Source organism: Pteropus vampyrus, unplaced genomic scaffold (assembly GCF_000151845.1).
Source record: "Pteropus vampyrus isolate Shadow unplaced genomic scaffold, Pvam_2.0 Scaffold219, whole genome shotgun sequence".
NCBI lineage: Eukaryota > Metazoa > Chordata > Mammalia > Chiroptera > Pteropodidae > Pteropus > Pteropus vampyrus.
The window spans coordinates 1,878,679-1,886,787 of record NW_011889000.1 but is presented as its reverse complement, the minus strand read 5'-3'; the positions used below and the strand labels follow the sequence as shown (position 1 = coordinate 1,886,787).

The following is an 8,109-nucleotide window of genomic DNA, read 5'->3' as shown; positions in this document are numbered from 1 at the left end:
TGCAATACTGGGAAAGGAAGGGAAATGCTTCACTCAGGAGGAAGATTCAATCTAAAAGTGCTCATCCATCGAACTGGCAAAAAAATACATATTTTTTTAAGCAGTGCTATCTATTACTGATGAAAGTAAAGAGTGATGTGCACTCTCATGCACTGCTGATTGGAATATGAATTGCTGCAACCTCTTTTGGAAACTAATCGAGTAATATCTATTAAGATTAAAAATACACATATACTCTCTGCCAGAAATCCTGTTTTGGAAAAATGTGTCCTTTAGAAATAAAAGCACTGCTATCTAAAACATACACAAAGACATTTCTTTTGACCTTGTCTAAAGGAACAAAATACGGGGGAAAAAAAGGGAGGGAAAGAGGAAAGAAGGGTCTGAATGTCAATCGAAAAGAATGATTGCATATATTGTGTATTTATGCTATGGAATATTAGCTTTTAAAAAGAATAAGTTGGTCTACGGCCATGCTACCCTGAACATGCCTGATCCTGTCTGATCTCAGAAGCTAAGCAGGGTCAGGCCTGGTTAGTACTTGGATGGGAGACCATCTAGGAAGACCAGGTGCTATAGGAGTAAAAAATTTAAAAGTAAGGGATTGTAAGCTGACAAGGTCCTTGCAATCTGTGAGGTCGACCAAGGGTTGCCTCGCCTAAAAAATAAAAAATAAATAAAAATAAGTTGACACTACCCAACTGCACATTTAAAAGTGGTTAAGATGGTAAATTCTACATTGTGTTTTTACAACAATAAAAAAGAAGAAAGCAAAAAAATGAGTCATATCTATACATAATGATCTGGAGAAATGGTTAGACATAGAAACACAGAAAACGGGAGTACCACATCACTAGGAGTACCCTGGTCCAGGGATTCAAACTGCCTGATTTTAGTGAATCCTTTTATGCAAGTAGCTATCAAATTATCTTAGCTTGGTGGCAGCAAGCATTCCAATTACATAATTACGTCCCTTGTTTTTATTTTCTCCATGGTCTCACATTTCCCTCCTCACCCACATCTAAGGTTATACAGTTTTCTTCAGTTCTATAAAACATCAGGACCTTGGCCACCTCAAGGTCTCGCATGTGTCCCTTCTGTCTAAAATTTTAATTTCCTTCCCCTGCACCTCACCTATTTCTTTCAAGTCTCAACTTAAGTATCATTCTAGCAAACATATCTTCAGTGACTCCCCCTCCCCCAACTTAAGTTAGGTCCCTGATTATTCTTCAAATCCTATTTGTGATTATGTATTTAAGTTTACATGCTTGTCGCTCTCTCCCACTAGACTAGGTTAAGACAATGACTTTATCTGTTTAATTCCTCAGTATATATCCAGTACCTAGCAGAGTGAAACAGTGGTATACAGGAGGTAATCAAATACTGAATAAATGAATGCGCAGGAAGAACAGATTTGAGGAGAAAGATTTCGGGCTTGAATATTTTTAATCTGAAGTATCTATGCAATACCCAAGAGGAAATGCTAGGCAGACAGACATAACTATCTTGATTTCAGGAGAAAGATCTATGCCAGGAGGACTGATTTGAGAGTGATCAAGTAGATAGTAAATGAAGTCATCCAAAGGGATGAGAATATAGAGGATTTAAAACAAAAGGGAGAAGCTAGGACTAAGAAAGAACAATCAAACTGATAGGAAGTAAACAAGTGTGTGATACTGTTGAATAGATTATTTCAAAATAAGAGTAAGGTAGTCCCCCCTTCTCCACAGGGGAAACGTTCCAAGACTCCCCCAGTAGATGCCTGAAACCACAGACAGTACTGAACTCTATATATACGTTGTTTCCTATACATACATAACTACAATAAAGTTTGATTTATAACTTAGGCACAGTAAGAGATTAAGAGCAGTAAAATAGAACTATAAAATACACTGTAATAGAAGTTATGTGAATGTGATCTCTCTCAAAATATCTTATTGTACGGTATTCACCCTTCTTCTTGTGATGATATGAGATGACAAAGCACCTACGTAAGGGTTTCTTGAACATAAGCATAACAGTCGATCTAGTAACCGAGACAGTTATTAAGTTACAAACAGTGGGTAGCATATACAGCATGGATATACTAGACAAAGTTATGATTCACATCCTAGGGGGGATGAAGTGGAAGGGCATGAGATTTCATCGCTGTACTCAAAACAGACATCAGCCTACTGTGGTTAATTGAAACCATAGAAAGCAAAACCATGGATGGAGGGACTACAAATACTGCCAAAAGGTAAGGACTAAAAACTACCAGGTTTAATGACAAAGCCACTCATGACTTTGGATCAGTAGTATTAGATGATAGGAACAGAAATAAATTTTCATTTAGTTGAAAACTAAATGAGAAAGTTGAAAAGACTACCAAAAACTTGCATGCTTATGTTAAAAAGAGGATGGGTTTGGGGTTTTTTTTTTCATTTTTTAAAGAATGGAAGCTGAGCATATTTAAATTATCATGATAGAATCAATAAATTTCTAGAGCTTTGTATCCTATAGGATATGGAAGGATGTAGGACCCAGAGCACAGATCAGCCTTGTAACAGTCATTCTCTTTCCACTTCAATTGGAGGAAAGATGGGTGAGATTCATTACATTTGCAGATAGTGAGAAAATAATTAAGATATAGTTTCAACTTTCTCTGTGAAGTAGGAGGTGAGAAAGTCTGTTAAGATTGAGTACAGGGGCTAATAGAATATGTCAAGGTGAGATTTAAAATAGCCAGGACCGTGAAAATTAAAGGAAAAGAGAAAGGAAATTTCAAGAATCACTGTAGGCTTGAGTCTGGAGATGATGAATTTCTAATAGCACTAATAGTGTGATTCTGTGATTCCCTCTGCAACACTTGCCTAAGTCAAAATCAATGGATGAGGATTGACCCAAGATTTATATTTTGTATGGCGCATGAACAAAAGAATACAAAAGCAAAAAAGTTAAAAGTGTTGGCAATAGAACAGTTAAACGAAAGTGAACAAAGTGAAAAGACTGGAGAGGTAAAACACGAAAAAAAGCAAGGTCCTGATGGAGAAGATGGAGTGGATGCCTAAGTGATGCCAAGTAATGGAGTAATAAAGCTGAGGAGTCAAGGCCAACATCATGTATATGACATTAGAGAAGTGATTTTCCCTATTGCTAAGTCTACTTAAGTATCACATTGCATTTATATTTTTATGCACATATGCATAAATTATAAACAGTATCAATTTAAATAGTACTTGATTTGTAAAGTTTAATTCTTACTAACCTCAGGTTACTGTTTAAAAAATTCAAAATGTTCTGCTTATATGATAAACCATAAATTTTTTCAATGGTAATACATTGATTTGAATAAAGCAAAAAGTTAAAAATCACTGGTCTAGATCAACCTGTTCATTTTATAGAAAAGGAAACAGACTTCTAGAAATTAAGCAATTTACCCAAATTCAGCAACTTGCCATAGCAACAGAACTTTAAAAATAAATCGAACTTTACAAAAAGTTTTTCCTGTATTGAAAAATAGACCATTCTTGATCCTTCTGAAGAGAAATATTTCATAATTACCAACTCTTCTTATAAAAAGCTAAAAATATTTGCCACAAATATCGTATTTATCATGCTTACAAAATTAAATACTTCATCGCGCATATAAATATATTACATATGATTTATAAGCCCTTACCTAAAGACTTAAATTTATAATTTTTATGTATATCTTTGCCAAAAATTATGAAGGGAAAATTGATATGCTAAGTCAATGTTACATTTTAATTACACTGATTAAAATTATTCCATTTCTTCTATAATCTTCCTCAACATAGCACTACAGCCACTACTAGAAAAGATGGAAATTGGAAAGATCAACTCTATTTGTCTTACCAGCAGTTTAACCACTCAACTGGTATATATTTTCAATAAAAAGGAGCTAAGAATATGTGCCAGACATTGAGAAAGGAATGACAATAGATAAGGAAAAAAAAGATAGGAATTATCTGCATTCCCATCTACAGAATATATAACAGATGTTCACCAAATAACCTGTTTAAGTGAAGGGACAATTTGTCTTCTGATCAAAAAATAAATATTTTGATTTATCCAATATACTAAAACTAGGATTTAAAAAAATCATACCTCACCCTTTCTCAAAGAATTTTAAATATGGCTGTGTAGATGAGACAGAAAGGCAGTATATCTATATGCTTAATGAGTTAACCATTTATCAGATACCAAATTTCATAACCAACTGAATGTTGGCCAATAAAGTACTTATCTGGGAAATGGATTGCGAAAGCTCTAATCTACAAAAAAATATCACCATCAAAATATTTATAACTTCCTCTTTCAGTTTCCCTCAGTTTTACCAAGGAAATCATTAGTTTATCATCAAATCTCATTTTTAAACCAAGCGGTGCACTACTTCATTTACTCCCCAAACTCATTTTTAAAAACTATTCCACAAAACTCCAATCTCAGGGGATGACGGTTTCTCCACACTTAGTTCTTCCCAAAAGAATATCCTGCAAATTCTTAAAATTTCAAACTAAGAATTCCCAAAATGTTGCACACAAATAGGCACAAGATCTCCTTCAAGGATTATACCGATTCTCATTATTTGTAGACTCCACATTTGCAAAATCCCCTACTCACTAAAACTGTTTTGCAATCCCAAAAACAATACAATGCTGTCACACCATTCAAAGACATAGAGTGGCAAAAATTTTGAACTCACCCAATGATGAGGTCAAAAAGTGATGCTGTCTTGTTTCAGCATTCAAACTGTAAACAAGTATCTTTTCTATGTTCTATTTAGTGTCACATGTTTTATATTTTGGTACTTTTTGTTGGTGATTTCACTATTTAAAATGGCTTGCATGCATAGTGCTGAAGTGCTGTCTAGCATTCCAAAGCACAAGAAGACTATAATGTGTCATATATGAGAAATATGACTATTAGACTTCATTCAAGCACGAGTTACAGTGCTGTTGGCCATGAGTAAAATGCTTATGAATCATGAATCAATAATATATAAATAAGGTGTCTTTAAACAGAAACACACATAAAACAAGGTTATGTATTGCTAGGTTGACAAAAAAATGTTGTGACCTGGGGCTAACAGGAACCTAACCCTGTATTTTCCCCTAGGAACAAACATTCGGTGTTCACTGAATTCAGTGTTCAGTGACTTTATAGAAAATAACTACCCAAATAACAAGAATCAACAGTACTTGGAATGTCACACCTTTACAAATGTCAAATTAAATAAGACAGAACAGAGTTCATTCACCAAAATGAACTACCATTTCCCGACACATAGCATTATTCCATGAGACTATTCAATAAATAAGACTGCCAAATAAATGCTTCAGAAAATTAAGTGCTAAAGTTCTATGGAAGAGACTCCTATAGTTCAATATTCTTCCCCGGCCAGGACAAAGGTATACCAGTCTGTCATTAGTTGGAGCACACAAAGGCAATCATCAGAAGCTTAAGCACAGTCATCAGAGTCAGAGGAGAAAAAATTAAGTTCAAAATCGCAAGAACGAGGTCTTGATAAATATAAGAAACCAGAAAATAGAGTCTGTGTCCTGATGGGCCAGAGTTCTTTAAAGGACATAAGAGCAGGCTTGCCATAAGGGAACACAGAAGGAGGATCTTAACAATCTTAACAAAGGAGGATTTCAATTAGCTACTATACTCATACCTTTAAATTTCAGGAATATCACAAACTCTTTTCAGTTTCCTTCTGAAAAATTATTTTACCTAACTGTAATAATTAATTTTGTGTCAACTTGGCTAGGGCACAGAACCTAATTATTTGGCCAAACGCTATTCTAGATGTTTCTTTTAGGTACTCTTTAGAAAAGATTAACATTTAAATAAGTAATCTTTGAGGAAAGCAGATTACTGTCTACAATGTAGGCAGGCCACATCCAATCAACTGAAAGTCTTAAGAAAAATACTGACTTCCACTGAGAATGTTAAATTCTGCCAGACTGATTTCAAACTCAAACTCCAATTCTTTCCTAAGTCTCCAGCCTGCTGGCCTACCCTGCAGATTTTGGACTTGGCAGCCTCCACACTTGTGAGCCAATTCCTTAAAATCAATCTCTTACTCTTCATCTACACACACACACACACACACACACACACACACACACACACACACACACACACACACACACACACTATTGTTCAGTTTCTCTGGAGAACTCTAAAACAGCAAAATGTTGAAATAAAAATATAAGGACATTAAAGTAATTAGAATGCAAGTCCTCCAAGCCCCACAAAGACAGGGACCTACTTTTCGTTTATCGACATTGAATACCTGGCACATTGCAGGAATGCAAGTACCTGTTGGATGAATGTTAGTAAACATATATTCTCTTAACAGTAACTTCTATTTGTTGATTACTCTATTTCAAGCACTACGCTGGGAGGTGTTCTTTGTTCAATGTTTTACTTCCCCAGAACATCCCTTCAAGATCCTAGTTTTAAGTTCCCATTACAGAGATAAGGAAACCAAGGCCGAGTTGAATTATGCTGTCCAGTCACACAATGATTGGCATTGTGAGCTGACAGTCAAAGTTGTCTGATTCTTCAAATTTGAGAGATGACTTACAATAATTTAGGAGAGGTACAAATAAAGTATACAAGTACTTACTAAATCCCGGACTGTAAGAATTTAAACAGGCATTTTTAAGACATCAATAAAGTTCTATTTCTCACAGTACAAAGGGAAGTCTAGAGCTCATTACTCTTAAGGGGCAGTCCCAGTAGAATAGAAAGAGTAGGAAGAGTCATGTAGCTAAACTTGTATTACCTCAGTGCTATATATCTAATCTTTGAATGTTATGTCACTGCATACATGCATTCACTCCCATAAAAGTAAGTCGATGGCATTCTGGTCTCTAAGTCTAACTTTTCATAGAAGTTCTCATTATCGTATTCTTCATCAGTAAATTGTCATCACCTTTCACGATGTTTAAAAACTATCTGATTACACATACCAAACATGAATAAGTGTTTCAATTTTATTTAACGTTTTTTAAATGACTATACAACTCAGATTTATATAATGCACAATACTAAAAAAGTGCAAAATATTTACCATAAACATATGGTTATGAAACTGAATATCCACAATGGTTGCATCATCAACTCAACTTAGCGCTTTGACTCATTTAAAGAAGGCACAGCTTTTCTGATATCTTGTTGGACGTTATGGCTGCTCCACATCTTCTTCCACCTAGTCTCTTCTGAACTGGTTCAGATTGCTCAGCACATACCCACACGGTGTTAAGAAAGTCATAAAAATCACGACGAGTCCAACAGCCACGTCCTGGAAGAGAAGATGAAACGACACAGTTTTCGAGTATGGCTTCCTCGACCTTCACTTGATGCCTAACAAAAACCGCTTCCGTTTTGAGGATCTGGCCGCTGTCCTAGAAACCCGGGCCTGACGAAAACTAAAAAAGCTGAATTTCCATTCCTTTATGATCGAACTTAAATTTCTGAAAAAATTTTATTTCTCTCCTAACGGTTCCCTAGTTCCGACCTTTGAACTCTGAAACGTGGATGCTGCCCAGGATTTCCAACATCTTAGAGAAAATGATAGATCGTGGAAGTAAAGAGGGCGTTCGAAGGTGGTAGGTTTGCAACAGCTCTGCCCTCGGTCCCGGCGCCCATAAAGGGTACCCACGAAGTCGGCCCCGGCCCTCTCCGAGGCCCCTCCCACTCAAGATCCCACTTCCCGGCCCTCAGGCCCAACTCTGGCGCGCTCACCGAAACCCTCCCCGGTCACCCAGCGGCCTCCAACCCCCTCCCCCAACGGCAGCCCCCACGTGAGCCATGGCCCCGGCCCTCCTCTCCTCCCCTGCCGTCGGGGCGCCTCCAACCTCGGCCACGCGCTCTCGTCGCTGCATCCCGTCCGCGCCGACCCGAGGGCTGGGCCCCAACTCACCACAGCCGATGCAGGCTGCTGGTTGCGACCGGGCTCCGAGTGGGCCAGCCGGCGGCCGGGTGGGGCCACGCGGCGGCGGCGAAGCAGGCAGAGAACAAGCAGGCGGGGCATGACGCGTCCGGTGAGGCGAAGCGAGACGAGGCGGACGGAATAGCACGCGCGAAGCGACG

At 37.6% G+C, this 8,109-nt stretch overlaps 1 pseudogene; it reads left to right on the top strand.

Annotated features, from left to right (window-relative positions):
- The first annotated feature begins 463 nt into the window (after positions 1-463).
- On the top strand, positions 464-582 carry LOC111747364 (annotated as a pseudogene).
- Positions 583-8,109: the final 7,527 nt, after the last annotated feature.